This window comes from Oncorhynchus tshawytscha, linkage group LG08 (assembly GCF_018296145.1).
Source record: "Oncorhynchus tshawytscha isolate Ot180627B linkage group LG08, Otsh_v2.0, whole genome shotgun sequence".
Lineage (NCBI taxonomy): Eukaryota > Metazoa > Chordata > Actinopteri > Salmoniformes > Salmonidae > Oncorhynchus > Oncorhynchus tshawytscha.
Genome location: NC_056436.1, coordinates 85,176,441 through 85,183,940, shown reverse-complemented (window position 1 = coordinate 85,183,940; position 7,500 = coordinate 85,176,441).

Below are 7,500 nucleotides of genomic sequence, written 5' to 3'. Positions count from 1 at the left end.
ACTCATAGGGACACTACGTCACCATAAATTCTACGGGAAGAAAATTCAAGCCCCTTGGGTGCTGCCATAGAGTTACATTAGAAGTGCCCATCCAAAAAGGCTCAAGGTTATTGGCCATAGATAAAATTACGTCATATCACGTTATATCTAGAGTAGCTTTGATTGGACTGACCATGTCAACATCATACTTTCAAAATCTTAGCTAGCATCATCATGATTCAAGTCAACAATATACTGGCAAATCCTTTTCCATCCTTGTCATATGAAGAGGAATTATGAAGAGAAGTTATAGATAAAATGTATTGGTGCTCATCTGACATTGGGCATAAACATTACACAACAAGTGGTTTGGAAGGAATCCGTGGCTAACTGCAAGCGTTGCAAAGCAATCACTAACCTGCTATTCAGTGGAGTGGGTGTGTCGTCCAAGTCTGGGTTTAAGGGTCTCTTCTCCAAGCTTAAAAGGATAAACATTCAACATTGGCCATGCTGTCAATCCAGCATGACTTTCTGACACTTTCAGAACACCTGGAAACTCAGAACTGTGAAATCTCAGACTTCAGTGAGTTCAAGACAACTGGGAACTCGGGAAAAAACGAGCTTCGACTGGGAAAATAAGTTTTAAACGGTCATCCAACTCGGGAACTCGGGCCTCTTTCTAGAGCTCCAACATCATGATTTGACCTTGTTTTTTTTCAGAGAATGCCAGACTTTGATGACAACATTTGCCCACGAAGGACCACTGCGCCACCTTCCTGTTCAACTGAGCACAGCACAACAAGGTGAGTCCAAAAATGTACGTACAGTACGCTGCTGCATAAATTATGTAATATGCCAGGGAGATATGTATACTGTTGCTAAGAAAGTAATACTAAGTGTATGTTGTGTAGCAAGCGGTTAGTAGCACATGTGCCTCACCCTAATAATTTGGCCCATTTCCCCTCATAATTTAGTCTACTGTTTTGACTTGGTTGGGCACATGTAGCCTATAGCCTGTTTTAGAGAAATGTCATCATTGAATATTGTAAGAGCTTTCATTGTCTGCTTATATGCCCCCTATATTTATCCTGCGGTTCTGACTTCCTGTACAGGGAGAATACTGTAAGAACGGTTGAACAATAGTTATATTGACTATGTCTGTCCGAGCTCGCTCATTAATTACTTATTCGAAATGATGGCTTGCCTCTAATCCACTCGTTGTCCCCTTATGCCATAGTTTGTCTCAATTGTAGCTAGAAACCACATTTGTTTTAGCAACTCAGCCATATCAGCTATGTTTTTAAAAAGGCAGTAAATGAGGCTGAATGAACTGTTTCGCTGCAAGACAAGGCTCTGCTAATAGCCAGGTGTAGCAGTGGTATGGTGTTGGGACAGCCGTTGGGACTCTGTTGTTTGGACAGCTTTATGTAGGTCCTAACAGTTTGTGGGCACCATTTGTCACCGTTATACTCCAATTAATGTATTGTTTAGTGTTGTGTAGATTTCATCCCTCTCTGACCAAGAGAAAGTGATCGAATTTCAATTCTACAAAATTATTTAGTATCTTTTCATATTGAGAGCTCTAAATTCGGCGGCGAATCACAGCAGGATGAAAAGCCGATTTCTGGATTTGCTAGACTGTCACCTTTCATATGTAGTCTCCCGGGCTGGGTTCTGTCAGGAAAGGCCAGAAAAGGTGACATGTCTTTCCCTACGCAAAAGTGGGGTGTGAAACCTGAAGTCAGGTCCACTGACAGAGTGGTGGAGGAGAGCAGCTTCCTGGAACTGTAAAGGTACCGGACCCGACAACGTTCACAGAACACTTGAACCTTTATTTAACTTGGCAAGTCAGTTCAGAACAATTTCAAATTTCACAATGACAGTCTATCCCGACCAAACACTCCCCTAACCCATGACGATGCTGAGCCAATTGTGCGCCACCCTATGGGACTGCCCGATCACGGCCGGTTGTGATACAGCCCGGGATCAAACCAGGGTCTGTAGTGACACCTCTAGCACTGAGATGCAGTGCCTTAGACCGCTGCGCCACTCAGGAGCCCTGCCGGAACCAGTCCAGAACCACTCAAATAGGGAGGGGGCTTAACATCTAAGTCAATTTTCTATTAACTGTACAAACTGTCCTAATTTTGCTGGACCCCAGGAAGAGTAGCTGCTGCTTTTCAGCTAATGGGGATCCATAATAAATACAAATAAAAATCAATATAGGTGAAATAAAAGTCAGTGAAGAGAACATCACTTTATAGAAACATCACTTTGAATCAGTGCAGAACATATTTATTCAAGGAGGCTTGTAGTGTTGCCCTTTGATAATTAGATCTCATCAATTAGTGTTGTAGCTAAGACCACTTGGGGTAATTATGAAAGGGTAACAACGTCTCGTGATTAAGACGTCTCCCGTGGACAAAAAATAAATCCTTTTTATTTAGGAAAATGAGATCAGTATTTACCTTTATTTAACTAGGCAAGTCAGTTAAGAACAAATTCTTATTTTCAATGACAGCCTAGGAACAGTGGGTTAACTGCCTTGTTCAGGGACAGAATGACAGATTTGTACCTTGTCAGCTGGGGGTATTTGAACTTGCAACCTTCTGGCTACTAGTACAAAGCTCTAACCACTAGGCCACCCTGCCACCCCATAGGTTACAGTTGCTTTAGGACTGACCCTTAAATTCCGGGCCGGTTTCACACACAAGGATTAAGCCCTAGTCCCAGACTAAAATGCCTGTTTTGAGCTGTCTTATCTCAAAGAGACTTGCACAGACTTATCTTAAAATAGTCGTAGATTTAGCCTGTTCTGGATTAAACAAAGTCAATTGCAAGAGGGAGGATTAGAGCTACTCCAGGACTAAATTAAAGCTTAAATTAATCTTTCAAAGAGGCAGGTTTAACTTCTGCTTCAGTGCTGTTTGTGAGGGAGCCTGGAAGCCTGCTTTTCGAGACCACTTTCGTATGTACAAAGAAAATGTATTGGAGATAATATCTTTGCTTGAGCCTAGAATTTCCTCTCTGGCTCAAAGGGGATAGTCATTACCCAATTCTCTCCAAGTTCTGATCACTTTGAGGTTTTTGGCATCTGGAATCATTCATCGTGAAACTGGTGATTTGTGTGGTGCCATTGACGCAACTGTGTGTAGAATAGTTCAAAGTCTGCAGGGGGCCATTTTGTGAACTGAGGAGTCTTTACATCTAGTTTCCTGATGCTGCTGGCCAAGCCAACTATAAAGTCTGCAGGGGGCCATTTTGTGAACTGAGGAGTCTTTACATCTGGTTTCCTGATGCTGCTGGCCAAGCCAACTATAAAGTCTGCAGGGGGCCATTTTGTGAACTGAGGAGTCTTTACATCTAGTTTCCTGATGCTGCTGGCCAAGCCAACTATAAAGTCTGCAGGGGGCCATTTTGTGAACTGAGGAGTCTTTACATCTAGTTTCCCGATGCTGCTGGCCAAGCCAACTATAAAGTCTGCAGGGGGCCATTTTGTGAACTGAGGAGTCTTTACATCTAGTTTCCCGATGCTGCTGGCCAAGCCAACTATAAAGTCTGCAGGGGGCCATTTTGTGAACTGAGGAGTCTTTACATCTAGTTTCCTGATGCTGCTGGCCAAGCCAACTATAAAGTCTGCAGGGGGCCATTTTGTGAACTGAGGAGTCTTTACATCTAGTTTCCTGATGCTGCTGGCCAAGCCAACTATAAAGTTCTCATTTAGACTTATTTACCTTACTCCATGACTCCATAGTCTCCAACGAACTAAGCATTTAGACTTATTTACCTTACTCCATGACTCCATAGTCTCCAACGAACTAAGCATTTAGACTTATTTACCTTACTCCATGACTCCATAGTCTCCAACGAACTAAGCCAAATTTAAGCCACATTCATGAAAGATACTTAAATGTCCTAGTTTAACTAGTACACATTAAGGCCGAACTCCTGGCTTAATCGACGCCATGTCTGTGAAACTGGTCCTACACGTGTGAATGTGTTACCTGTTGTTGAAAACTTCATCAGGGGAACTTTTCCTTCTGAATACGTTACAGTATACGCAGTACAATGCTTTTGAACATGAAGTCTAGAAATGTTATTCGATGATACTTTACAGAGGGAGAATTCCTGTTTAATAATTTAATATCTGTGGATATAGTTAGATAGAAGGGGTGTCAAGCAGAAACATGAAAAAGAATGATCCTTGTACTCCACACGTGACCTGGCATCCCTGCTGTTACTTGCATAGATTTAACATGCAGCATACAATGTATTAAACACATGAAGCAAATCTTACTGCTCCTACTTACGGTAAACCACTTTTTCTATTTTTTTTTTTTTTTTAATAAAAATGTACTGTATGATGGAAATGAAAGTCACAGTAGCATCAAATCTAAGGGAGCTATGCTATATGACATGGTTGGGGTCAATTCCATTTCAATTCCAGTCAATTCAGAAAGTAAATGAAATTCCAAGTCAAAATGTTTCTCCAATAAGAAGCAATGAAGAGAATTTGAATGTGAATGTCCGTGTATTTCCTGAATTGACAGGATTTAAATGAAATTGACCTCAACCTTGCTCTATGAGAAGAGATACAGTTCCGTTGACTAAAGGCTTAAAAGGTACAGTTAACATGATTTTTGAATGACTACCTCAACTCTATACCACCACACATACAATTATCTGTAAGGTCCCTCGGTCAAACAGTGAATTTCCAACACAGATTCAACAACAAAGACCAGGGAGGTTTTCCATTGCTTCACAAAGAAGGGCACCTATTGGTAGATGGGTAAAAACAACAAAGGCAGACATTGAATGTCCCTTTGAGCATGGTGAAGTTATTAATTACACTAGGGATGGTGTACCAATACACCCAGTATACAATACAAAGATAGACGAGTCCGTCCTAACGCAGATGCGCGTGAGGAAGGAAACCGCTCAGGAAAGGAAACCTAACTCAGATGCGCGAGAGGAAGGAAACCGCTCAGGAAAGGAAACTAAAGTGTGGCAAACGTATTAATTGTATGTCCTGAATACAGAGCGTTATGTTTGGGGCAACTCCAACACAACCCATCACTGAGTACCACTCTTCATATTTTCAAGCATGGTGGTGGCTGCATCATGTTATAGGTGTGCTTGTCATCGGCAAGGACTAGGGAGTTTTTTATGACAACAAAATAAACGGAATACAGTTAAGAACAGGCAAAATCAAAGACAAAAATCAGGTTCAGTCTGCTTTCCAACAGACACTGGAACAGAAATTCACCTTCCAGCAGGACCTAAAGCACAAGGACAAATAGACAACAGAGTTGCTTGCCAAGATGACATTGAATGTTCCGTAGTTGCATAGTTACAGGTTTGACTTACAGTTGAAGTCATAAGTTTACATACACTTAGGTTTGAGTCATTAAAACTCGTTTTTCAATCACTCCAAAAATGTATTGTGGACAAACTATAGTTTTGGCAAGTCTGTTAAGACATTTACTTTGTGCATTGACACAAGTCATTTTTCCAACAATTGTTTACAGACAGATTATTTCACTTATAATTCACAGGATCACAATTCCAGTGGGTCAGAAGTTTACATACACTAAGTTGACTGTGCCTTTAAACAGCTTATGAAATTCCAGAAAGTGATGTCATTGCTTTAGAAGCTTCTGATAGCCAAATTATTTGAGTCAATTGGAGGTGTATCTGTGGATGTATTTCAAGGCTTACCTTCAAACTCAATGCCTCTTTGCTTGACATCAGGGTAAAATGAAAAGAAATCAGCCAAGACATCCAGAATGAAAATTGTAGACTTCCACAAGTCTGGTTCATCCTTGGGAGCAATTTCCAAACACCTGAAGGTACCACATTCATCTGTACAAACAACAGTACTCAAGTATAAACACCATGGGACCACGCAGCCGTCATACAGCTCAGGAAGGAGACGCGTTCTGTCTCCTAGAGATGAACGTACTTTGGTGTAGGTAGAAAAGTGCAAATAAATCCCAGACCAACAGCAAAGGACCCTGTGAATATTCTGGAGGAAACACGTACAAAAATATCTATATCCACAGTAAAACGAGTCCTATATTGACATAACCAAAATGGCGTAGCAGTGCAGACGTTGCTTGTCGTTCTTCCGTATACATTTAGTCTTTTTTGTCTTTTGTTTAAAATATATTTCAATTATTTTCAATCCCTTTTTTCCATTTTCAAATTAAATATACTTTCCGGCAACCCGCCTCGCCCAATGTGATACGGATCCACTATTTTTTTTAGACCTAGGAGTGGTGGTTATAGCCAGAACCTCCATCATATGCTAACCAGCTAATTAGCTACTAGCTATTGCTAACCAGCTAATTAGCTACTAGCTATTTTGTCATTGTTAGCCACTGCTAGCGGTCTTTACCTTTTGCACAGACACAAGCCACTTTTAGCCTGGATAATACTTGCCAGCCTGCCAGCATCGGACTGTTTTCTCCACTACAACACCGGATTCCTGCCGTAAGCCCTGGACCATTACTCCTGATTATCACAGCTAGCTAGCTGCCACCGAGTGCCCCAGCCCCGAAGCTAGCTTTGAGCCAGGCCCACCTACTGGCCTGCTCAGTGATCACTCGGCTACACAGCTGATGCCTCCTGGACTCTTCACTAACACGACCAGAATCCAATACTCCACCGGTTTCTTGCCGTAAGCTCTGGGCCTTTGCATCGGATCAGCGCTGCTACCGAGTGGCTATATTGGCTAGCGCCCTTGTCCCGAAGCTAGTACCAGTTAGCCGCGAGCCAGGCGCATCTCCCGGCTAGCAAACTAAATTACTCCAGCTACAATACCTCTTTTGCCAACTGACCAGGACCCCTCTGTCGACACGGAGCGCGGCCGTTCCATCACGACTGGTCTGCCGATGTAACTCCATCTGTTGTGTCCTCAACCGGCCTTTGCCTGACGTTGGAGCAGATGTTTCTACTAGCCCCGGCCTGCTATCTTTATTTGGACGCCGTGTCTCCCGCTTGCTAGCATAATAACAACTACCCAGCGGCTTCCCTGTTTCATCTATTGCTGTTCACAGGACCCTATGATCACTTGGCTACATAGCTGATGCCTGCTGGACTGTTCAATAATTCACTGAACTCCATTTTTGTTTATTTTTCTGTCGGCCCCAGCCTCAAATTCAGGCCCTGTGTGTAGTTAAATGACCCTCTCTGCACATTCATCACCATTTTACCTGTTGTTGTTGTCTTAGCTGATTAGTTGTTGTTGTCTTACCCGTTGTTGTCTTAGCTAGCTCTCCCAATCAACACCCGTGACTGCTTTATGCCTCGCTTTATCTCTCTCTAATGTCAATATGCCTTGTATACTGTTGTTTAGGATAGTTATCATTGTTTTAGTTTACTGCGGGCCCCTAGTCCCACTCAACATGCCTCAAATTCCTCCTTTGACCCACCTCCCACACATGCGGTGATCTCACCCAGCATAACTAGTGCCTCCAGAAATGCAACCTCTCTTATTGCCACTCAAAGATTAGGTTTACC